A 27,228-nucleotide genomic window follows, 5' to 3' on the forward strand; every position below is an offset into this window, starting at 1 on the left:
ATACGTTAGCTGTTGGAAAATAGCACATCTACAAGCTCATAGTGCGGCACCAAGTCCCACGCTACGAGCTTGTAGATCTGCCATCTTTGAATATATCTTTCAGAGCAAACGTTTTTAACTCAAATATTTGCTTCTGGAGAGTCTCTGGAACAACATATTTTCAGATGGGGTCCAGCTCTTTAGCAAAAAGATCAGGTTGGGATCATTAAAACTGACAAATTAGATTGGCCTGGAACATTGCCCAAATATAGTTGACTTGAATCATAGACTGACATGTGACGTTCAACATCCACATGGAAGCTAGTAGGTACAGAATCATTAGACCGTCTTGCTAAAGTGACGACACCGCATTAACTGACAATGGCTTGATAGCAAAACAGTGCTCATATGCCAACATTACAGCATTGTGTTGTGCACGTCAAGAGAAATATTAAAAGTGACAAACCTGTGCGAGTACAGTAGACTGGTAACTTATCCACTGGACCAGGACGTCTGTCGAGCAGTGGAACTGGAGGTCACCAGCTGTAAATAAAAAAATGTTAAAGCTTAGAAAGTGTCGCTGCGTGATCTTGTAGATTGGCCATTGTTGGTGAAGATTTTCTGGATATGGAGGTTTACCACGTCTATAAGTAATTCAGTTGTAAACTACAAAAAGCGCCCCTCGGGGCACAGGTCTCCACCAGGATAAGATTGTTTTTTACAAAAATGTCAAGTAGCATTTCTTCCTCAGCCTAGTGGGAATATGCGTGCAGTTTCACTGCAATCGGACGCTGCGATAATGATTTGCAGCATTTTGTACAAAACAGGCCACTCCTGAAAAGACCCGTCTTGATCACATGACTATAGAGATAATGTGTACCGATATGCGTGAGATTTGGGTAAAATCTGAAGGAGTAATAAATGCATTTCAATGTTTTGTTTTCCTTGGCCTCTACAGAGTGTGCATACAAAGTTTTACACAGATCGGTGCAGTTCTAGGTAAAACTTGAATGGGCCAGTTATAGCAGGACCATGAGCGATGTTGAAAATGGCACTTCTTCCTCTTCCTAGTGCATGCACTCTAGCCCCTTTCGGGACCCTCGGTTACCTTTTCTGAAGTTTGGATGCGGTACCCTAGGGTCCCTGACAGCTTATTCCACCCTCCATAGGATGCAGATGTACATACGCTCTGTTCACGGAGAGCGGCGGCACCGCTTTAGTGTTGGTGAGATGTTTCAAAGATGCATAACAGCTATAGGAAACTGCCGCAATGTGTATGAAATGGCATTAACCGCCGATGCTGTTAAGTATTTTTAATCTTTTTTTTAAGTTTTGCTTCGCTGAACTTCTCTCTCCTCTCTCTTCCTTGACTTACTTATTGACTTCCCATTGTACCGCCTCCCGAGCGCCGACTGGCTAGCTGCACGTCCTAGTTACTGCCTCTGACATACAGGACATACAGGATGTTTATAATGCTGTTGTGTCGTGGGAGGCGGGACATGGGAAGTGAGGAAGAGAGGATTTCAGAGAAGCCAAAACTTAAAAAAAAGATAAAAAATACTTAACGGCATCGGCGGTTAATGCCATTTCTTACATGTTGCGGCGGTCTCCTATAGCTGTTTTATGCATCTTTGAAACATCTCACCAACACTCAAGCGGCGCCACCGCTCTCAGTGAACAGTGTATGTACATCTGCATCCTATGGAGGGTGGAATAAGCTGTCAGGGACCCTAGGGTAGCGACGTCTAAAATTCAGAAAAGCTAACCGAGGGTGCTAAAAGGGGCTAGGTGGCACTATAACAGGTTGCTGTTGAAAAATTGGGGCATCCAATTTGCAGATCTGCAAGGTCGCGAGCTTGTAGATCTCATTTTGACCCCATCCGGGTCAATATGGAGTTGACTTTCATCCATGCGTGGTGTACATGTCAGGAAAAATAGCCGAAATGTTTAATCAATATCACACAAACCTCAGTATAATGTAGAGCGTCTACGGGACCAGCGTCTCCAGATGTCTGCGTAGAAGTGGAATGGCTGTCAGCAGCTGTGAATTGTTCATGAAAAATATATATATTTGGTATTTGACAGTTTCAGCATTCACATTCTAGAATAGCCAAAAATAGCCAATCTACAAGCGTACAACATATGGCAGCACGAGATTCACAGTGTGGTGCATAGATTTGGTGCCTGATATTGTAGATCGGCTGTTTTTGGTGCACATGGACAGTGTACAGCACTGCAGTGGGTGTCAAAGTGGGGTCCGGGGACTCCCAGGGGTCCTTGAGGGAGTTCCAGGGAGTCCACAGCTAAATGATAAGACAGGAACCAAACGGATCCTTGTCTAACTCAGAATGTACAAATGGAACCACATGGACCCTAATGGGTCAGTTTTGTACATCAACATTGGTTTTACAATATAGATGTGTCCCAGAGATAGAAATGCCATTAAATGAGAATCACTGCTAGAGCCATAAAATATTCTCATATGGGGGTCCCTGCCCTGGCATATCTTTTCAAATGTGCGGTCTGTGCATGAAAAGGTTTGAGAACCACAGCAGTACAGTACAGCATGCATACCAGGACCCCGGAGGGCGACATGATTGCGTCCTCTCAATTTAGTGAGTCTAAAGGCTCATTCATAGTCTGGATTTTCGGTGGTGAGGTGACCACCGCTCCGGTGGTGAGCTGAACACCGGAGCTGAAATAACATTGAGCGGTGGCGAGTAAAAACAGAGAGAAGGGCTGGAGCGGTGGTTTGCTCTTCACGTCATGTTGTAGTTCGGTGGTCACCTCACCACCGAAAATCCAGACTATGTATGAGCCTTAATGATGTAGCAGCAGGATGCTGGCTATTTGCATCACTGGTCTACAACAGAGGGTCCGGGACCGATAGGGTCCTCAAAGTTGGGGCTGCCAAATATGGTGTGATAGGAACCCTTTTTATTTTCCTTTTATTTTCCAACAGTCAATTTAGTATTGAGGGTATAAGAGATTAAATATCATTCATTAATACTAACATAAATTCAACATGTGAATAGAAAACATGAAACAAATAAACACAAAACATTTACATTATGTTTTACACTAGTGCCGTCAAAGAAGAATGTCCAGTTTAATCAGGAACAGTTTTATAATATAATAGCCCATGTAGTGGGGGTCCCTCACCCTGCGTGATGTCTGAGACTCTCTCAACATATTGGCGCGATTCATACTCCTATATGGGGGGGGGGGGGGGGGGGTACCGTCCTAAAGTCGGCTCTTCGGTGCTACTGAACATTTCTGAGCCGAAATAATTTCGGCACTACAGCGGTAAAATAGGAGTATGAATCGGCCCTAAGGGGTCCTTGACATGAAAAAACATTGAAGACCCTTATTAGATTATATGGATACATCCATCAGTAAAACCTTTTGAAAAGCATAGCAGATCCATAAGCTCACAACACGCGAGTTGGGGTCTGCTATTAACGCACGCCTAAAATAGCTGAACGACACACGGGTGTTTCGTCTTACAACATTATGCAATTAAACACAGCTTCTGATTATTATCCTCCCACACACACGAACAACAACGTTTATACTCCGCAGCACGACGGTGTCGCCAGAGTGTAGAGTAGGAGAGTAGCGACACGCTTTGATCTCGCCGCAAAGCGGGTGCCGAGAGTAATATGGTAAGAGTGGCCACACTAGCATGGACTCCCATTGTAACGATGGAATGCGGAAGTGCTCATTCTATCTCAATGGGATAGTTCCAGCCATAGGAGTAATGTTTGGAACTATAGCCCATATGCACACGCTGTGCGGCAGATCAAAGCGTGTCGCTACTCTCCTACTCTACACTCTGGCGACACCGTCGTGCTGCGGAGTATAAACGTTGTTGTTCGTGTGTGTGGGAGGATAATAAGCAGAAGCTGTGTTTAATTGCATAATGTTGTAAGACGAAACACCCGTGTGTCGTTCAGCACGCTGAAATGGTGTTGGTTGCGCGTGTGTGTGATGTTGCTCTTAAATGAGGTTTAAGAAGAAACAGCCGGTTGCGTTGTTCATGCAACATGGGGGGGTAATAAAACGCAGAAACAGTGTTCAATTACAATGATGTTTTAAGAAGAAACAGCCGAGTCGCTGAAATGGTGTTGTGTTGTTGTGGCATATTTCACACGTGGTGCTGTGTAGTTAGCATTCATTGTTACATTAATTTCATACCAATGAAACTCTTTTAACTGATGATTAAGAAAGGAGTTTATCATACCTTCAAATCTTGTCCTGTGAACGGGGAAAGCACACACACCAAAAAAACAAAAGCACAACAAACAATATACGGAGTATATACGATAAAAATAAAAGACAAAAGCACACAAGAAACACCAAAACAATACTATACGGAGTAGATAAGATGAAAATCCAAAAAAATGCAGTTGTGGGACGGTTTGTCAATCTCTCTCAGTCAGAAAACAACACGTCTGCGTCTCACAGTTAGCCTGGAGAGTGAGGGTTTGAAAGACTCTACATGGAAATTCGGCCAATGAGAAAGCAGCTCACGCATGAGCTCATGACTCACCCGCGCTGCTGGCCAATGGAGAGCGACGTCGCTACGTGGCGGCCATCTTACTGATTCTGATTACTGATTACAATTCTAAATAAACATAACTTGCTCAATTTTCAACCACATACTTAGGCTATATGCTTTTATATGACGTTCATATAAAAAAATAAAAGCAGATCCTGAATCATAGCCACGTTGATAACGTTTTCATTTGTATAACACAGTAGGCAGCCAGGTAGATTCATTTATTAGTGGTCTGGGAAATAATAATAATAATAATAATAATAATAATAATAATAATAATAATAATAATAATAATAATAATACAAAATGAATAACACAGTAGGCAGGTAGATATATGTATTAGTCCAAATGGTCTGGGCAATTAATAATAATAATAATAATAATAATAATAATAATAATAATAATAATAATAATAATAATAATAATAATAATAGGTCATAGAATTTGCATAGGCCCCTCCCAATAATTTCGCTTGCAAATTACAATGTCATCTCACCCCTGTGAAAATAACTTTTGAGTGGTGCAACCACTCCTATCTAGCTTTGTGTGTCCATGGGTCTGTCCCTGGCTGGCAGGCTGGGTCTGTCCGAGCACGAAAAATAGCGTTTGGTTGGTTTTCACAATTAACTGTAGCCTATATATGATGATTTGAGGTGTTACAGTACAGTGAAGGTACAGTACAGTAGAGGGACCCCCTGGGGGACCCCCACACTGTAACTCTGTCATTTCTCGACCGTTTCGGACGCGGGCTGGCTCGCCGGAACCGGGCTGGCACCCTGGCCGCGTTCCTGTGGGTCTGGGACTTCTGGGACCCCCCTGGGGACCCCCACACGGAGTTGCGCCACTAACTTCATACGGGTGTGATTTTCTGCAACAAGCGGTTAAATTTTTCGCATTTGCGGCGCCCCCTATGGATGAAAATGGAATCGCTTTTGGCTTTTGGTTGATTAAACCACCCGCGACATCTGATTCAAATTTGGGATGGATTGGACATTCCGTTCGTGATTTTAGGCATTTTTTGTAAAATAGGCCCCTCCCACTAACTTCGGACGACGATTAAGGCCGAACAATACGGACAAAAAAAAATCAAAAAATGTAAACGCGGTCCGATAGGTCCAGAGATCATGTGTACCGATTTCTGTGAGATTCAGACAAAATCTGTAGAATCAGAAAATAAAAGTGTGTTTTGAAGAAAATTCAAAATGGCGGAAAATCTATCCTGACGCAAATGGGCGTGGCCTATATGGGGAGATGCGTCATGGCCCAAGGAATACAGGGAAAAAGGAATTTTGAATTTATGACCTACGGTTCAAGAGTTATAAGCCAAAACGTAAAGTGGGCTGTTATAGCGCCACCATGAGGCCGACCGATATAATTATAAGTTCATTAATTTTAGTAAGTATTACGAATTATCCCTCCAAGTTTTGTAACTATAGCCCTTACGGTCTCCGAGGAAAAAATACTTGAACGTGATTTTTCGCATTTTCCCATTCATGTCAATGGGGAAATTTAATTCACTAATAAATTCATATCAATTAAACTATACAATATTTCTCTTAGCAATGAGCAAGCACACCATTTCCGATTTTTCCGGTCAATTTGACATATGGGTCAAGTGCGTACAGTTAAAACTGTGGGAGGAGTAGCGTTTCAAAAAAAGGGTTACTCCAGTATAAAAAATAAAGTGTTACAATTACAATAGTCTGGTTGCCCTTTAGGGCAACCACACTAACTAGAAAGGTCGCAATTTTAAAAAATTGCAAAGTGTGGTTGCCGCAGTGGCTTACATATGCCCCTCCCACTGATATTGCCAGCCAATTACAATGTCACGTCACCCCTGCGATCATGCGTAAGTCATTCGGAGGGGAATTATCCCCCAAAAATCATGTTTTTGCGACAAACGGTTACATTTCTCGCATTTGCGGCGCCCCCTATGGATGAAAATAGAATTGCTTTTGGGACTTGGTTGATTGAACCACCCGCGACATGTGATTCAAATTTGGGATGGATTGGACATTTCGTTCGTGATTTATGGCATTTTTTGTAAAATAGGCCCCTCCTACTATCTTCGGACGACGATTACGGCCGAACGATACGCACTACCAAAATTCTGCAGTTGGTGTTTTAATCGGATGGGTCCTGAGATCATGTGTGCCGATTTTTGTGAGATTTGGACGAAATCTGTAGGAGGAGGAACAAAAAGTGTGTTTTGGAGAAAATTCAAAATGGCGGAAAATATATCATGACGCAAATGGGCGTGGCCTATATGGGGAGATGCGTCATGACCCAAGGAAGCCAGGGAAAAATAATTGTGATTTTACGACCTACGGTTCAAGAGTTATAAGCCAAAACGTAAAGTGGGCTGTTATAGCGCCACCATGAGGCCGACCGATATAATTTTATGTTAATTAATTCTTGTAATTATTATGAATCTCCTCCCCAAGTGTTGTAACTACATCCCTTACGGTCTCAGAGAAACAAATAGTTGAATGTGAGTTTTCCCATTTTCCCATTCAAGTGAATGGGGGAAATTAATTCACTAATTAATTCATATCAATTAAACTATACAACATTTCTCTTATCAATCAACAAGCACACGATTCCCGATGAAGCCGGTCGATTTGACATATGGCTCGAGTATGTTCGGCAAAAACTGTGGGAGGAGTAGCACTGCAAAATAAAGTTTATACAGAATAAAATGAAAAGAAAGAAATAAAAGGTAAGGGGAACAATAGTATGGTTGCCCATAGGCAACCACACTAACTAGAAAGGTCGCAATTTTAAAAAATTGCAAAGTGTGGTTGCCGCAGTGGCTTACATATGCCCCTCCCACTGATATTGCCAGCCAATTACAATGTCACGTCACCCCTGCGATCATGTGTAAGTAATTCGGAGGGGATTTATCCCCCAAAAATAATGTTTTTGCACCATACGGTGACACTTTTTGGCATTTGCGGCGCCCCCTATGGATGAAAATAGAATTGCTTTTGGAACTTGGTTGATTGAACCACCCGCGACATGTGATTACAATTTGGGATGGATGGGACATTCTGTTCGTGATTTATGGCATTTTTTGTAAAATAGGCCCCTCCTACTATCTTCGGACGACGATTACGGCCGAACGACACGCACTACCAAAATTCTGCAGTTGGTGTTGTAATCGGATGGGTCCGGAGATCATGTGTGCTGATTTTTGTGAGATTTGGACAAAATCTGTAGGAGGAGGAGCCAAAAGTGTGTTTTGGAGAAAATTCAAAATGGCGGAAAATCTATCATGACGCAAATGGGCGTGGCCTATATGGGGAGATGCGTCATGACCCAAGGAAGCCAGGGAAAAAATAATTTAGATTTTACGACCTACGGTTCAAGAGTTATAAGCCAAAACGTAAAGTGGGCTGTTATAGCGCCACCATGAGGCCGACCGATAACATTATACGTTGATTAATTTTAGTAATTATTATGAACCTACCCTCCAAGTTTTGTAACTATAGTGCTTACAGTCTCTGAGGAAAAAATACTTGAATGTGAGAAAATGCGAAAAATCGCATTTTCCCATTCATGTCAATGGGGAAATTCTATTCACTAATAAATTCATATCAATTAAACTATACAACATTTCTCTTAAAAAAATACAAGCACATCCTTCCCGATGAAGCCGGTCAATTTGAGATATGGCTCAAGTGCGTACAGTCAAAACAGTGGGTGGAGTAGTGCGTCAAAAAAAAGGTTACTCCAGTAAAAAGAAACTAGAAAGGTCGCAATTTTAAAAAATTGCAAAGTGTGGTTGCCGCAGTGGCTTACATGTGCCCCTCCCACTGATATTGCCAGCCAATTACAATGTCGCGTCACCCCTGCGATCATGCGTAAGTAATTTGGAGGGGATATCATGTTTTTGCACCATACGGTTACATTTTTGGCATTTGCAGCGCCCCCTATGGATGAAAATGGAATTGCTTTTGGAACTTGGTTGATTGAACCACCCGCAACATGTGATTACAATTTGGGATGGATCGGACATTCTGTTCGTGATTTATGGCATTTTATGTAAAATAGGCCCCTCCTACTATCTGCGGACGACGATTATGGCCGAACGATACGCACTACCAAAATTCTGCAGTTAGTGTTTTAATCGGATAGGTCCGGAGATCATCTGTGCCGAATTTTGTGAGATTTGGACAAAATCTGTAGGAGGAGGAGCCAAAAGTGTGTTTTGGAGAAAAATCAAATTTGCAGGATTTTTTTCCCTGACGAAAATGGGCGTGGCATATATGTGGAAATGCATCATGACCCAAGGAATCCATGGAAAAAGACATTTTGATTTTACGACTTACGGTTCAAGAGTTATAGGGAAAAACGCAAAGTGGGCTGTTATAGCGCCACCATGAGGCCGAATGATGTAATAATGAATTCAATTAATTTTAATAATTATTATGAACCTCCCCTCCGAGTGTTGTAACTGTAGCACTTACGATCTCCAAGAAAAAAATACTTGAATGGGAGTCGTTGCATTTTCCTATTATAAATCAATGTTAAATACATAATTAACTAATAAATTAATATCAATTAAACTATACAACATATCTCTTAACAAAATACAAGCACACCATTCCCGATGAAGCCGGTCGATTTGACATATGGCTTGAGTGTGTGCCGCAAAAACTGTGGGAGGAGTAGTGTGTCAAAGTTTTTTTGTACAGGTACAATAAAACACTAGAAAGGTCGCAATTTTAAAAAATTGCAGAGTGTGGTTGCCTCAATCCCCAATATAGGACCCTCCCAGTAATTTCTTAATCATGCTTTCATGTTGCACCACTTCTGTTTTCCCATGCTGTCAAAATCCTGTCATTTATAAATGTAAGTGAGCACTATACTAACAAATCAAATTCTACTACCCAATCTGTAGCCATCCAATCAGCGATTGGGTTCCACCATTGTATCAAATATCCCTGCTTCTTGCCTGTCATCTTGTCATTGTCCTTTCAGTCAGCATCCAATCACCTCCTCCATCTCCAGCCGCACCTCAGTGCTGGAGGTAGTTCATCTGCACTGTCAGATGCATGGGCAGGGGGATTGCTCTCCTATTGATGTTTATTTCAAATCGGTGTGATTTCTTCTTTTATTGAAATGTATTTAATACACAAAATGACTTTACAAGGTTGTCATACGGACAGACACAGACAGTGTCCAAGATCTACTGGTATTGTCGCTCATTGTTCTGCCTAAATTGACCACATTAAGAAGAGCTCCACCATTTCACACATAGTAAAGGATTTGTCTTGTTCCAGCATTCAGCAACTGTCCTCGACCGTTTCAGTGTCAAATAGTGATTCTTATATGGACCAATGCACTGAATGCAGTAATGTTGTTTGAAAAAGCAATCAATGAACATGTTTACTCAAAAATGACCAGATGTTTTTTGTAGGTCTCAAAATACAAATTTCGAACCTTATTGTTCTCATGTGAATTAGTGTTGTGGGTAAATAAGACTGTACCCTGTTTATATAGTAATTGGTTAACATATCAGAAGTTATCTTGTACCATGTCTTCTGTTCGTAGCATGAACCAAAATATGCACACATCTGGTAACATACTCACAATAAAAGCATGTCAGCCATTACCAGTGAGAAAATACCTGTAGTAATGTATGACTAAAAGATGAAGTACTTTATTTTTCCATCTTAAGAATATATGAATTACCTTGTAATTAATTTTGTATAGGGTTATACTTTGTGTGTATATATGTGTATGGGCTTATGCAATAATGACATAGCATTTATTCCAAAGTTAACATTTTTGTCCAGCTTCAGTTTTGATGAACCCTTCCGATTGTGAATAGTAATTTCAAAAGAACCCAAAACACATCTGTATTCATTGTAAATATTTAGACAAAATAATTACCAAACATATAGATTCACATTTCAAACACATAGTAAAAATAAGTAGAGACAAAGCACAGCAGATATAGTTTAAACAGTTTATTAAGAAAAATGTATTATTTGTACCTTTATTGAAAGCAACACTATTTTATATATATATATATATATATATATATATATATGGTTGTATTTAAAGGTTATATATAATGGTAAGTATAATAATGCCAGTAAACCGTTTGTTTTATTATCGATATATTATGTTATTGACGTTATAATGGTTAATGTTACTACTATTATCAAAAGTTATATTCTAACCTTTTACTAAATTAAACATTTTCCAGAGTGAAGCAAAAAACCTGCCTCCTATTTCAGCCAATTTAGGAGTGCACAGGGAAAAATTCTTGCACCGACCCCTTTGTTAAAAAGGCGATCAAGCACGCTCCTGGAAAATATATTCTACAAACAAGCTAATAAATCTAACTTTCTGAAAGATAGGTAAAAACTATAGGGTTGCAACTATATTGAGAAAATGTATTAGTATAATTAAGCACTTAAGCCTATTAAAGGTAATTTATTTTATTAATACATTATTTAAAGTTTAGAATTATTTTAACCATGTTATTATGATTATTAATCTCCTAAACTACTTTAGTCCAATAGTGTTACAGCCCTAAAAACAAATGGTGAGTAAAACATTATGACATCTAAAAAAAATCCTGAAAAGTAGAAAAGGTTAAAGGCAGAAAGATTCAAACATCTGTCAGTGCTGTAGCATCACTCAGCAGCTTCTGAAAAACAGAGAAAGAAGTGTTAGTTTTTTCCAAACACAAATGGTTCACAATCAACATGAATGCAATGGTATTCGCATGAAGAAACAAATTATTTAGTTACTATTTACCGATGAAAAACAGAAAAGTGTTAACGACAAAATAAGGCAGTAATAAGAATTATACTCTCAAATCTTACATTTACCATCAAAAGGTCAATAATAATAATAATAATACATTCGGAAACTTGTCCTCACAGGTTAAACTGTGAAAAACCGTTAAACCTTGAAAAGCACATTAGTAATGTCACAAAAATATCTTTTTACCACCTAAGAAACATTGCAAGAGTCAGACCTTTCCTCTCATTGGAGGACCCTGTATAGACCATCTACAACTAATCCAAAATGCAGCAGCCAGAATTGTAACAAACACCAGGACCACATTATCCCACTACTATAAATAAAGATTATTATTACTATTATATTTTCTCATCGGACACCAGAGCATGGTCACCGTCTGGCTATGAAGAACATAACCGGTGCGAAAACATGTCTGTGGAGCGTGTCAGATGAAACGTGTTGCGGTGGTTATTATTATTATATTTTCTCATCGGACACCAGAGCATGGTCACCGTCTGGCTATGAAGAACATAACCGGTGCGAAAACATGTCTGTGGAGCGTGTCAGATGAAACGTGTTGCGGTGGTTATCATTATATTTTCTCATCGGACACCAGAGCATGGTCACCGTCTGGCTATGAAGAACATAACCGGTGCGAAAACATGTCTGTGGAGCGTGTCAGATGAAACGTGTTGCGGTGGTTATTATTATTATATTTTCTCATCGGACACCAGAGCATGGTCACCGTCTGGCTATGAAGAACATAACCGGTGCGAAAACATGTCTGTGGAGCGTGTCAGATGAAACGTGTTGCGGTGGTTATTATTATTATATTTTCTCATCGGACACCAGAGCATGGTCACCGTCTGGCTATGAAGAACATAACCGGTGCGAAAACATGTCTGTGGAGCGTGTCAGATGAAACGTGTTGCGGTGGTTATCATTATTATATTTTCTCATCGGACACCAGAGCATGGTCACCGTCTGGCTATGAAGAACATAACCGGTGCGAAAACATGTCTGTGGAGCGTGTCAGATGAAACGTGTTGCGGTGGTTATTATTATAATATTTTCTCATCGGACACCAGAGCATGGTCACCGTGTGGCTATGAAGAACATAACCGGTGCGAAAACATGTCTGTGGAGCGTGTCAGATGAAACGTGTTGCGGTGGTTATCATTATTATATTTTCTCATCGGACACCAGAGCATGGTCACCGTCTGGCTATGAAGAACATAACCGGTGCGAAAACATGTCTGTGGAGCGTGTCAGATGAAACTTGTTGCGGTGGTTATTATTATTATTCTCGCTCCTATGCCACCAAAATGTGGTACGCCCTACCAACAGTCATTAAGACATGCGAATCCCTTGACTCCTTCAAAACCGCTCTCAAAGGGCACTTACGGACGGCTGCAATTCGAAACTGGCCCCTGTAAAATCGGAATCCCTCAAACACGGACGCAAGGACAACACAAGAGACGGTCGCGGCCACACAGCCAACTCAAGGTATGGCCACTGAGCCGACTTGGGGACCCAACGCAAGGACAACACAAGAGACGGTCACGGCCACACAGCCAACTCAAGGTACGGCCACTGAGCCGACTTGGGGACCCAACGCAAGGACAACACAAGAGACGGTCACGGCCACACAGCCAACTCAAGGTACGGCCACTGAGCCGACTTGGGGACCCAACACAAGGACAACACAAGAAATAGTCACGGCCACACAGCCAACTCAAGGTACGGCCACTGAGCCGACTTGGGGACCCAACGCAAGGACAACACAAGAGACGGTCACGGCCACACAGCCAACTCAAGGTACGGCCACTGAGCCGACTTGGGGACCCAACACAATGACAACACAAGAAATGGTCACGGCCACACAGCCAACTCAAGGTACGGCCACTGAGCCGACTTGGGGACCCAACGCAAGGACAACACAAGAGACGGTCACGGCCACACAGCCAACTCAAGGTACGGCCACTGAGCCGACTTGGGGACCCAACACAAGGACAACACAAGAAATGGTCACGGCCACACAGCCAACTCAAGGTACGGCCACGGAGCCGACTTGGGGACCCAACGCAACTCCTCCAAGGAAATCAAACAAATGAACGGAGCTGAACGTGAATCCCCCCCCACCGCCCACCAATCAATCAATCAAATTTTCTCATCGGACACCAGAGAATCGTGTGGCTTCACTACTCATGATCGGAGGATAATACGCAATACACAGGATTGTGGTAGCTGTAGTAAGTACGCAGCACTCCAGACTGTAGACATTGCTGTGGTCTGGAGATGTACATGTGATCCAACAGCGTGTTCTTGTCTGTGGTCGCCTCCTTGATGAGTTGTGCATATCCTCTGGAGTCTAGCAGCCTGCTTATGGGCCCACCAAAAGTGGGCCCTTGAAGTAGATCTTCATTAAAATCTCCACAGAGTACGATGGGATGGTGGTCCATAATTTCTAAGCCGTCCAGGAGGGCCTTCAGGTTGTCCAGGAACGGGTCACCGTAACGTGGTGGTCTGTACACCGCAGCGATCAGAAGCTTGACAGGGGACTCGATCTTGACGACCACAAACTCCATGTTTGTCACATTGAAAATGTTCCGCCTTTCACTAGCCTGGAAATGGTCCTTCACATACACAGCCACACCGCCGCCGTTCTGTTCTGCACGGTCAGGGTTGCTTGCGTATGACACGTGTCTGTTGCGGCTGAACATGGTGTACCCATCCAATTGCAGACCGTCATCCACAACAGAGCCAGTGAGATGGGTTTCTGTCAAGCACAGGACATCTGCAAGTGGAAATTCGTGATGTTGCCTGATGTCCTGAATGTGAGCCCGTAAGCTTTGCGTGTTGTGATGGACAATCGTCAGCGTTTGCGCTTGGCCCATCCTCTCTCGAAAATGCAACAGTGGCATGACACTGTCCAGTGAGGCGGTCTTCATGGATTCCAGGGCGGCTGTGATTTCCGGATCAGCGTAGATTTTCTTCTCATCAAAGTCGATGATGTGCAATCCTTGCAATGACGTTGTCCTACTGAGGGCAACGTAGGCCATGCCTGGTTGGAAGATCCGTTTCAGGGAAACCACGGCGGATTGCGTAGTCATGCCTTGGACTTTGTGAGCTGTGCAAGCATATGCCAACTTGATGGGAAATTGCCTGCGAATCACTTTCTGGTCACTCAGGTATTCCTCCACCCTTATGATGTGCACTTGCTTAGCGCCAGGTGTAGTTGTGCGATATTTCAGCCCGGCATCAGGCTTGTCTAGCAGAAGCCAAAGCTTGGCTACCGTAGTGCCGTCCTGGTTCACCAGATACTCTACACTATCGATCTTGCCAAATGTCCCGTTGACAAGGCCATCTTCCACATCTATGTTCCTGATGATCATGACAGGGGCGCCTTCCGCAACTTGCAAATTGTCAAGAAGGTCCTTTTGCTGTCCTGTACAGGCTCTGTTAAGACGAGTCATCTGGTGATTCCGTTCATCTCTCCTGTAGTCTTCTGCAGGTATGTCAACGATGTGGGTGTGGAGCTCAGACAAGGACTTGATGTTGTGTGCCGCAACTTCTTTGTTGGTTGCGAAGATGTGCACAACATCCTTGGGACAAAGGTGACGCTCAGTCACTCTCTGAGCAAGAAGATCTTTGTCTGCAACACTCAGCGGATCCTTCTTCCCTTTGACTCTCAGCCGATTGAGAAGTTCTGCGTAGGGCACATCATCTTTCTGTCGCATGATCTCCGTCAACGTGATCATCTGAAAGTGTTCGTGCAAAAGGTCCGGTTTGCATTCCTCGAGCACGCAGAGCGGTTTCCCTTGTGACGTTGGAGGGAGCTGGTGAAAGTCACCTACTGCAAGCACAGACATGCCTCCGAATGGCATCTTGCTGCCTTTAATCTCTTGCAGTCTCCAGTGGACGAAGGCAAACAAGTCTTTGGAAATCATCGACACCTCATCAATGACGATGATCTGCGCATTCCCCAGCTTCGCTCGCATGTCATCCAATCTATTTCCCAAGCCTGTGTAGGGGGGTTTGAGGCTTCTTGGCAACTTCAACAGGGAGTGCAGAGTGTTCCCTGAGATGTTGTATGCTGCAGTTCCAGTGAACGCAGACAGCAGCACTGTGGGCGTAGATGGATCAGTGTCTTCAAACAGTCTGGGGAGTCGACGGAGAATTCTTGTTCCTTCACCGTAGACGCACCTTATCATGTGTGATTTGCCAGTTCCAGCACCTCCAGTGACAAAGTAAAAGAACGGGTCGGGGTTCTGCTCGTTCACGCTCTTCAAGCACCAGTCACGTACAGAGTGAAAAATGGAGGCTTGTGTCTGGTTGAGGTTTCGACACATAGTGAGCAGATGATCCAGGCTCACCTGTGGGGCCGATACAGCAACATGTCCAATATTAGGCACGTCTTGAGCACTGAACTCTGGCACGTCGTCTCGTTCCTCATCATCCAGCGGAATTTCATCTTGTTGGGCAAGACATTCCAATCGATCGAGCTCATTTTCTGCTGCAATGTCGGCCCACGCGTCTTCAGCAGGGCCATTCTTCAGGAACTCCTCCATGGCTTCTTCGATCGATTCACTGTGTTTCTCGAACTTCTTCCTGTTCCTAGCAACAATTATATTGGCTCCCCAAACCTCATCTGTTCCAGGTAATCTCACAGACGCGTTGTGGTAGAACTCTGTGTAGGAGGGGAAGGTTTCGGTTTTCAGCGATGTTTGGTAGCGATGGGGAAGGTAGACTTTAAGCAGGGTGCCATAGTATTTTTCGGGTTCCTTCTGTTCCGAAAATTTCGCATATCTGATGACTGCGGGGTAGCCAACCTTTTTGCGCTTCCTCATGGTTCCCATGTTGTCGGAGAGCTTTACGCAATCCTTCTGTGTAGCTTCGTCACCGTACACAACCCTGTAGTCGGATGCAAATTCAGCTAGACACATGTTGTCAAACTCGGGGGATTTGGGTCTGACATTGTATCTGTCCAGACAATGTGTCATCCATACGTGTTCTGAATCGTCTGGTCTTTTCTGCAGCGTGCTGAGCGGGAGGCTCATTCTCATGGCATTGTCATCCGTGGGGAGGAAGATAACTTGCCGGGAGCATTTCTTCAAATGCAAACTGCAAGTCCGGGCGACTGCCTCCTGTGCGCTAACCTGTCTGTTTTTGACATAGGAGTGAACCAGTTGGTTCATTGCATCCCTCTCGCTCACTTTCGTGGGGTCTATTCCAACCACTACTTGCTTGAGAAGTTCGCCCATCTCACTTTCGGCCTTGGATATGTAGGACAGCATGTAGGAGATGCAGACATAGTGGTCCAGGACAAACTGGATATCCATGTTCGCATTCCAGGCCTTCAGCAAAACTGGGTTGTAGTTATTCACAAAGCCGTCCTTCACTCCACGCTTCATCAAGAGGACATGTGTCTTCCTCATGTCTTGAAGAGAGGCATTGTACTCTTCCCGAGTCAAATTGCACTTTGCCAGCAAGTCCGCTAGGTCAGTCACTTCTGATGTGCCATCAATCAGCATATCAAACAGTGGTTTGAGTTTGGCCATAGAAGCTTGCGTCTGTGCCGTCCGTTTTTTGCCTAAGCCTTTTGCACCGTCCTTTGCCTCCTTTCTTGCACTCTTATTTGCTGCATCATTTCCAGCCGTTGCGCCATCATCCAAATCTTTTTCAAGTTCTTCCTGAATTGGATCAACTGGCGTCGGGTTTGTGATCCACGTTTTGTCCACTGGTGGTTTTGGGAATCCAAACCTGCATGTCTTGCGACCTTTCCTACACGATTTGGTATGGTTTCTGCTGTGCATCTGAACCTCTGTGACAATTTTGTAGAGTATGGGATCTTCGTTCGGATCAGGCAGCTGGCACTTAATGTAGCGGTCTGCAAACTCGCAAATCTTCTCGTCCGAGTCTTCTCCATATACGGGGGCGTCGGCTATCCACATTAAACAATGCAAATGGGGGGACCCTCTTGCTTGGAATTCCACGCGATGGAACCAATCGATGACGCGTCCAATTGGAAGAGCCTCCTTATCAAACAGCACGTTTCTATAATACGAACTAACTCGCTTGTCAAACATGCGCATGGTCGTCACTGCATTGCTTCTGAGGATGTCGCATTTGTCATTCCAGTCCAGCTTGTCGAAGTCCACTATTTGGCCTTGCTGTGCTTTGATTGCCTTTATAACCTCCGGCCATCTGAACTCTGCAGCACTTATGGTCAAAAAGAAGGTGGGTGGACCTATCTGACGGACCATGGCAAACAAATCCAACATGGTCTTCTGCCAGTAAGCTGGAGTCCCCCTCATTGGCGACATGAATCTTGTTGCGTCGCGGTTTTTGACCAGTCGCTCGACTTCAGACTTGTTCTGCAACATCTTGTTGTTGATCCGGCGACCATCTTTGGTTTTGGGTTTGCCTTTTCTCAATTGGATTGAGATGGTGTTTTTTGCCAAGTGTGTCTCTGAGACAAACTGTGCAAAGAAGAGATAGGTTTGGTCTCTTGCAAAACGTGCGTCAACACCGAAAAGTCTCGCGTTGAAGTACCTGCTTGGGGACAGTTTGACCCTTCTCTTCCGATCAAACGTGTTCTCTCCAGTGGGAAACAATGTCGGGAAGGCCTTTGCTTCGAGGTTAGGGACTGTGCTGTAGCTGACAGGCTTGTTTCCTTCCGCTGGGGCTATGGTGAATATGCCATCTCCATATGTCATCATGTCCTGCCCAATGTCGTCCGGTTGCAGGCAACTGTCTAGGCCATGTCCAGGTCTCAGCACATCTTGCTCATCCTCAGCACTGGGTGGATGCTGATCCACTGTCCGTGATGAGTCGAGAGCTTCCGTAGAATCAGCCACTTCCATCATTTCGGCCTCATCACAACTGTCCATGCCGTCGTCTGTGGCCGTCTGTTCAGAAGCGGGTAGTTCTTCAAGCGGGTCTACCACAGCTTCACCACTGATGTCGTCCTCGTCTCGGATTGTGATGTTCCTGTAGTCGGGGTGTGTCTCGATGAGTTTCCTCAGAGCCAAAACTACATTCCTCACATTGACAGTGTGAAACAAATGATGGCCTTTGTACCGCAGACGTCGCTTCAGCTTCACTCTGTACAAACCAGATGAGTCGAGCCTTCTGGGTAAGGCGTTTATGGTGGTTTCCACGTTTGATGGTACACACACCACAGCACCATGTACAGCTCCTTGTTTGCCTTTAGGGAGAGTGAGAATCTTGGCAAATGGGATGTCTAATGCTGTCATTTGTCTTTCCAGAACATTCAGTTGGCAAAGCTCTGGAGGAATGGCTGCTAGCTCCAAGTTGTTTGCAACAGCTATGTCTGGCATTCTTCCTGCTAGTACAATTCTGTGACAGCATTTACATATCCACTCTCTATGTCTTTCTTTGGGTACAGTGCACTCTTCTGGGCCTCCGCATTCATCGTCACAGAAATGAACGTATTTTCCAGTCAAGCATGCTGCAACTACGTCAAGGTTTGTCTTGTACTTTTCCCGATGACAAGGGTCCACTTGACCAGAGAACAGCGCCCGGTGGCACGTTGTGCACACAAATGTTGGTCCATCTTCTATGTCTGCGTGGAATTTCGCTATACAGCAGTCTTGGAGCTGCTTTTCTTGTAAAGCTTTCCTTGCTTCCTTTTCAAGGCGCCTATCTTCTACTCGCCTCTTGTTGTCTTCAACGCGCAGTCTGAGCTGCACTCGACATAACTCCATGTACCTTCTTTTTAACTTCAAGGCTTGGCGCATGTCACGGCGCATCTTGAAGAACGCGTCTGTTTTGCATTTGTGGGCCATGTAAAACTTCATGTGTTGCCTGAGCTTTTCCCTGAACTCCTCATCTACATGGAACCTCCTGTTGACATATGCCTTGCGCTTCCCCCTGAACTTCTCATCTGTATGATACCTACTGTTGTCATATGCCTTGCTAAATGCCTTGCGCTTCTCTCTGAACACCTCATCCATCTTGTACCTGTACTTGTGCTTCTGCAGTTCCTTCCCTTTGAAATCCAGATCTTTGCTGTATTTGCTTTGGAAGTATGCGCTGTTGTATCCTTTTTGCTTAGCCTTGAATTCTGTATCTATGATGCACCTCTTTGCCCTGTACTTCCGGATATATTCCTTATTCCTGGCCCTAATATCTTCAATTGTGTTTGTCTGTCTTCGAGTTGTTGGTTTCTGTGAACCTGTTTTTCTGCTCAGTTTCCGTCGCCGGCGTTTGTTCAGTTTGTGAAAAGTGTCAGATGAAGTGTTGGACCCCACTTCTGTGGGTGATGAAATGCCTGACTGCAGAGAAGGCTTGGTGCTTGATGGCCCAGTGTTTGTTTCATGTCTGCTAGTTGAGGGTGACGGGGCATTTGTCTCTACATGGGGTGATGGGGCATTTGTCTGTACAAATGTCACGGGCATGAAGTCAAACAGCATTCTGTCAATCGGTATGGAATGTACGCTGACAGTTAGATGGTCAATTTTAGCAATTAGATCATCCAAGTGAGTGAAGGTCATCATTACTGCTGTTCCTCCTTTCCACGGAGCTAAAGGTAGGCCATCATCATTTCTGCTGTGCGGGTCAAACATGCCATATCTTCCCGACGCGTCTCTAAATACAGCAATTGTGTATGGCGATATTGTAAGCAGTGCATGTGTCACATCTGCAGACAAACACTGGAGTCTTGCATGAAGATTCAGCAACCAATGCTGCTGTCTAGTATCTCCTGCTTCTCTCATGTATCCCGTCTCCACATTCGATTTGATCACAGAGTAGTGATTGTGTTCCGTTTCCACATCGAGAGGCGTTTCCTCCATCGACAGGAATTTGCTCTGAAACAGGTTCCGTCTTTTTAGTCTATTGATTGTTCTTCTATACAGACGGTCGCCCATGTCCAGTATCTTGTTGAGATCATCCCTCCTCAACTCAAGTCCCTCATTTTGCTGTGCCAGAAATGTGAGAGACATGCATGTACACTGCTTATTCCTTGAAAAATTGGGATATAAATTATGAGCCTGGCTTCTGGATGCTTGCACAGAGATCACAGCAGATGGTTGAACGAGTGGTTCATGCACAGGGTCCCTGTTGGAAAGGTCAATGGCATGCCGAGCTTTTTTTGGAGAAGGCTGCACGAGTGGAGAAATGGTCTCCTGTTTCTTCTCATCGACTTCCTCGACTGAAGCGCTACCGTTTGGTGATTGTGAAAGGTTGGCCTTAGCAGGGCTATTAGCCCAGAATTTCTTTTTAGCCGCAGATCTCTGCTTCGGACGAGGCATGATGTCACAATGTTATGTGACAAAATAATGACTAGATCTAAACGTGTTAAAAATCACAATTTACCTGTAAATATGCAGTCTGTAACCAAGAATTAACTTACTTACCGTTAAATATATGTACTCTCTAACTAACCAAGAATGAACTTACCGTTAAATATATGTAGTCGCCAACTAACCAAGAATGAAATTACTTACCGTTACTATATGTAGTCTCTAACTAACCAAGAATGAACTTTCTTACCGTTATATATGAAGTCACTGGTGTAGCTGTTCAGATCTGATGACCTAAGCAGTAAAAAAAAATAGTTCAGACTAGAGACTACATTTTGACTTGTTTCATTGTCTTTTAGATAACAGTGGAAAAGTACAATTGGAGTGAAGAAATATGTTAATATGTTTACTGAATATTCTGTAAACCACAGAATAGAGCATGATATACAATGACACTCATCTGAAATAGGCAAAATTAGAATAGCAATGTGGTATTACCGTATAACACAAAAAAGCAACCCCAATGACAAACTGAATTTAGTAGTGCAACCACTAACTAACGTTACAATTTATTTCTAAGAGTAGGAAGGTAACATTTGTAAAATGTGTGGACACAGGATGCAATTAAAGTGGTGAAGTGTTGAAAGCTAATAACATGTAGTGGCATGGAGGCATGTCCCATTATGTAAACTAGAGTAGACATCACATAAGGTCAATGTCCTAACATCAATCATCGTGGTTTGTTAATTAGCAGAGTTCAATGTAACAGTATTTAGGAGACATATTTAAAGACCTCCATGTAAGTTATGTGAAGTCCATAAGATGGTCACATAGGTCATCAGGTCACATAGGTCATCAATTTCACCATAACACTGCCATGCTGGAGTGACCGAGTGTGAGTGAGCAAGTGGCCAAGATTTTTGCTTTAGGATTCTTTACAATTAACTGAATGATGTCAAAGAAGTGTCCATTTGCTAACAATACAAAAGTGACAAACCTAGTGACGGACCAGTCCGGGTCACCACAGCCTGTGGTGACCAGTGTCTCCCTCTCTGGAACTGTAATTTGACACACACACACACACACACACACACACACACACACACACACACACACACACACACACACACACACACACACACACACACACACACACACACACACACACACACACACACACACACACACAGTTAGAGTATAGTATAACATTATTACACGAGTCTTCACAGTGATGTAAATAGGTTTTCAATGTAATAGGTCCTGGGACTCAGGGGTGGTCTGTTAGATGGGTCCCAGGGACATTTGATGAGTCCTACTTCAACAATGTTAGAGTACAGTACTGCAGTGGTTGTCAAAGTGGGGTCCAGAGACCCCCATGGGTCCTTGAGGAAGTTCCAGGGGGTCCCCAGCTAAAATATATAGACTGGAAGCAGATGGTCCCTTGTATCTGTATATCTGAGAACATACAAATGGCCACTGGGTCCATTTGTACACAGTTAAATTGACATTGGTTTTACAATATAGATTGGGGTGCCAGAGAAATGTCATTAAATGGGGGTCCAAGTTAAGGCCTAATACATGCCAGTTTGACATCTATTAGGCCTGGGACTAGTTTGACATGGATTAGGCCTTGGACCCCAGGTCCTTGAAATTCAAATAATTGAGAATCACTGAGCCATACGAATCTTGTATGGGTGTTGCTGCACTGGCATATATTTTCAAATGTTGGTCTGTATCAATTTGGGGGTCCTTGATATGAAAAGGTTTAAGAACCACTGCAGTACCCCACACACACACACACACACACACACACACCAAAATATTTTACAAACATAGCAGATGTACAAGCTCACAAGGCGTATGTAGTAGGGATGTGAAACGACTCATATTTGGCAAATAAGTCGAGACCGCAAATCAATGTGTCGATGGATTTTTTTCCTTTTGTGTTTTGCTGCGCAACTGTTGAGAACGCAACTATGCAGTCATTTAAGCAACACAACGTATGCAGCAGCATCCATATGTTTAGTTCAACCACACTGAACCCAACACACACACACACACACACACACACACACCTCGGTCATAGTTTTCAACAAAAACAACACTGCCACTGGTCTATTTCACGAGGCGCTGCTGCGCAGTATAAATGTTTTACAAACATAGCACAAGGGCTCACACGACGTATCATCCACGACGCTGTGAGCTCCTCGGTCTGCTATCTTAGGTGTGTGACATGCTAGTTTGACATGCATTAGGCCTCAGACCCCCAGGTCCTTGACATTGAAATGGTTGAGAACCACTGCTCAAGCTGTAAAGATCTTCTCGTTTGGGGGTGCCTTCCCTGGCATATATTTTAAAATGGGGGTCTGTATGCAATTTGGGGGTCCTTGACATGAAAAAGTTTAAGTACTGCAGTACTGAGTACAGTATTGCATTCCATGACCCCCGGAGGGTGACATGATTGCATCATTAACAATTAGCCATCATCCGCATTCTGAAGGGAACATTTGCTGAAAGTAGCAGATCTTCAAGTTCCCTTTTGCACAACCCAGATCGCTGGAAAGAAATATCACTCTGATATCAGAACAGCCCAACATATATATATTTTTTGTACAAAGTAACAGATCTACACGCTCCTTTTAGCACAACCTAGACCCCTGGTATAGAAAAATCACACCCGTGTGAAGTGAGTGGTGCAACTCCGTGTGGGGGTCCCCAGGGGGGCAAGTTCCTGACCCACAGGAACGCACCCAGGGTGCCGGCCCGATTCTGGTGAGCCGCCCCGTGTCCGAAACAGTTGAGAAGTGACAGATTTACCGTGTGGGGGTCCCTCTACTGTACTGTACTGGCACACCCGAAATCACCATATATACAGTTAATATGTGTGTGTGTTGGGTTGCGCACAGGTGGTGAAAAACAACCATGCTGTTTTCGTGCTCAGACACACCCACCCAGCCAGGCAGGCACCCAGCCAGGCACCCACACACATAGCTCTGTAATGGAGTGGCTGCACCACTCAAATAAATATCACACCGATATCAGAACATCCCAAAAAGCCACCTGGTTATAGAACCAGTGTCCTGTTCTTCAACCAACTAAACCCAGTAGAGCAGTGGTTTCCAAACGTTTTCATGTCAAGGACTTCCAAATTCACACCAATTAGCCTGCGGACCCTCATTTGAAAATATATGCCAGGGACCCCCATAACTCCATAAGAAGATTTTTTTTTACAGCCCTAGCAGTGATTCTCAACCCATTTCATTTCAAGGACCCCCAGTTTGACATGCATTAGTCTACAAACCCCCATTTAATGGCATTTCTATCTCTGGGACCACCAATTTATATTGTGAAAACAATGTTAATTAATTGCAAATGGACCCAAGTGGAGCCTAATGGGTTCATTTGGTTCCATTTGTATACTCTCAGAGTTAGACCCATAAGGGTCCATTTGGTTCCAAATTATCATTTTGCTGGGGACCCACTGGAACTCCCTCAAGGACCCCTGGGGGTCCCCGGACCCCACTTTGGGACGCCCAATTTATATTGTAAAATCATTGTTCATTTAACTCTGAGAGCACAAATGTAACCAAATGGACCCGTAACGGGTCCATTTGGTTCCATTTGTTACGGGTCCATTTGTACACTCAGAGCTACAGACACATAAGAGTCCATTTGGTTCCAAACTATCATTTTGCTGGGGACCCCCTGGAACTCCCTCAAGGACCCCTGGGGGTCCCCGGACCCCACTTTGGGACCCACTACAGTAGAGTACAACAAGAAACAACAAACTTTATAACCAACACCAGGTTACCCCTTTTAGACCTGAGGATGATTCTACAAATGCCCTCTAAATTTAAACAGTTTTCTGACCCCGATCTGAAAATATGTTGTTCCAGGGACCTCCCAGAATCAAAGATTTGAGTTAAAAACATTCGCTCTGATAGAATATATAAGGATTTGCACCACATTTTCACGATTTTTCAAAAATAGCAGATCTACAAGCTTGCTATGAGCTTGTAGATCTGCTATTTTTCAACAGCTAAAGTATAACAATGCTTAAAACACCAAAAGGGGTTACCGCCCAGAATGGGTTATACAACCAATGCCCAGTTATGCATGGGATAGTGCGGGTACAGTGACTGACCCCTGGTATAGAAAAAAATATCACACAGAACAGCCCAACATACGTATATTTGTTTTTTACATAATTAATTAGCTAGCATCACCATTCTGAGGGGAACATTTGCTGAAAGTAGCAGATCTACAAGCTCCCTTTTGCACAACGTAGACCTTTGGTATAGAAAGAAATCAGAACAGCCTAACAAGCCACCTGGTTATAGAACCAGTGTCCAGTGCAACCAACTAAACCCAGTAGAGCAGTGGTTCCCAAACTCACACCAATTAGCCCACGGACCCTCATTTGAAAATATATGCCAGGCCCAGGGCAGGGACCCCCATAAGAGAAGAATTGTATGGCTCTAGCAGTGATTCTCAACCCGTTTCATTTATTGCATTAGTCTACCGACCCCCATTTAATGGCATTTCTATCTCTGGGACCCCCAATTTATATTGTAAAAATCACACCTGTGTGAACTGAGTGGTGCAACTCCCCCCCCCCCCCCCCCCCCCTCTGTCTCTCATTAGCAGGCAGAAGTGCAGCACTATCTCTCTCTCTCTCCATTTCTGGCACAACAGCGCCACTTGTGGTAGTCATTGGTACTCGTGCTCATAGTGACATAGTCACATAGGTAGTCACATAGGTGAACACACGGACACGGACATTGCTGTTCGTTGGAGTGGTTGCGCCACTCAAAAATCTATGTTAATTGAACTCTGACTGTACAACATGGAACCAAATGGACCCTGGTTCCATTTGTACACTCTCAGAGTTACAGACCCATAAGCGTGCATTTGGTTCCAAACTATCATTTTGCTGGGGACCCCCTGGAACTCCCTTAAGGAGCCAGGTTAACACCATGTTATACAACCAATGCCCATGCAGTTCACCCACAGTGAACACACCATGTTTAGTACACACAACCACCAGTCACACACACACACACACACACACACACACACACACAACCACCTGACACACACACACACACACGGGGGGGGGGGGGGGTCCGCGGAGTACGGGGGGGGGGGGTCCGCGGAGTTCGGCGCGGGGGTCCGCGTTAGTATGCGTGGGAGGATACAGTGACAGACACTCAGTGTTACCGTCTGTTAACCATTATCAGCACTCCGCTGTTATTCTCAAAGTAGTTACCTAGAGAATTCTGAGGCAACGTGGCGACGACCGAATTATTCTCTCTTTTTTTTTACAACACGTTCTAACTCCTACATGGATTTAATTGTTTATAACGTCGGATGAGGTCTGATGCGGCCATGCAAAAATGATTATGGCGTGTAGACGATGGATTAACCACACACACACACACACACACACACACACACACACACACCACACACAGTCAACAAAAACACTGCCATTACCAGTGTCTTTAATTAGCTGTGCAGTGTGAAGGTTGTAGCTTGGTTATTTTACCAAGACGACGTCTTCAAACCAAGTTTCAATACAACACAAAGCAGCATTGGTGTGTGTGTGGTGTACTGGTTATGCCGGTGGCGTTAGCTGGTGTGTGTGTGTGTGTGTGTGTGTGTGTGTGTGGTTATGACGGTCAAACTTTTTTTTACCAAGAAAACAATTTTGATTAAGAAAAGGATTTGTTGTGAACTTACCTCCGATCTTGTTCCTGTAAGCCACAGAAAAGGACACACAAAAAAACAGCAAAACAAGAATACAAAAAATAGCAGTTGTACACAATAGATATATCCAGAGAAGTTGCAGTGGCGGGTCGAGTCAGTTTCCCTCAAAAACACGTCTGTTGTCGGCTCAGTGTCTGAGAGAAATGAGTGACGGAGAGAAATATTCAAACAACGCCAACAAAATTCGCCAATTGGAACGCAGCTCCTCAGTGTGAATTGATTACCATACAAGCTGTACTCAGTTCATTGATTGTCCGTAAAGTGAAGACGCACATGTGTCTGTCTGGCTGAGTGACAGTCCGTCCGTCCCCATTAGCCCGCCTACTGTATCCGGTTATTTGTGCACAGACAGGTCGTCAAACGGAAGACCATTTCCGTATCCTCTTCAGACAGGATACAACATTTCACAGAAGCGATTTAAGTATTTATTAACAGTTTGCAGAATTACAGTACATTTCAAGCACAATTCAATCCAAAAACTTAACTAAGGACGAGACCATACATTACACTTGTTTACAATATGGTCCACCATGTTCAATTCATCAGAATTATTTTGTGAAACAGTCAACTAAAAAGAAAGAAATACGCCTTTAGCTCTTGGCTGGGGGGTTATCATCATCATTGTGGGAATAAGAGGTTTTGTAGGCCTTTTTCCTCGTATTTACGGCTCAAATCGCGCTGGATAAACCTAGCGTGCATGTTTAGTGGCTCAATAGTAAATCCATGTCGCCACCTGATTAAAATATGAATGCTTCTAAAGACCCTTAAATAGACGTTGTTGACATTAGTGATATGCGAGGGGGGGGGGGGTCTCTTCTTCTACACGCGTAAATAGAATGTGACTGAACGGTGCCAGACGCCTAACTATCGCTACTGCCCCCTGGCGGC

General features: G+C 43.8%; 2 long non-coding RNA genes across 2 annotated transcripts; both read right to left on the reverse strand.

Moving 5' to 3' along the window:
* Positions 1–447: 447 nt before the first annotated feature.
* LOC306936995 lies at positions 448–4,399 on the reverse strand. The gene is made up of 3 exons (XR_013791578.1): positions 4,223–4,399; positions 1,947–2,020; positions 448–522 (listed from the first exon to the last, which is right to left on the reverse strand). It is a non-coding gene; the product is annotated as an uncharacterized lncRNA (long non-coding RNA).
* Positions 4,400–10,618: 6,219 nt separating this feature from the next.
* On the reverse strand, positions 10,619–26,556 carry LOC306936994. Its single transcript, XR_013791577.1, has 4 exons — positions 26,314–26,556; positions 21,569–21,629; positions 20,822–20,865; positions 10,619–11,204 (listed from the first exon to the last, which is right to left on the reverse strand). It is a non-coding gene; the product is annotated as an uncharacterized lncRNA (long non-coding RNA).
* Positions 26,557–27,228: the final 672 nt, after the last annotated feature.

Source organism: Electrona antarctica (assembly GCF_951216825.1).
Source record: "Electrona antarctica genome assembly, chromosome: 14".
Lineage (NCBI taxonomy): Eukaryota > Metazoa > Chordata > Actinopteri > Myctophiformes > Myctophidae > Electrona > Electrona antarctica.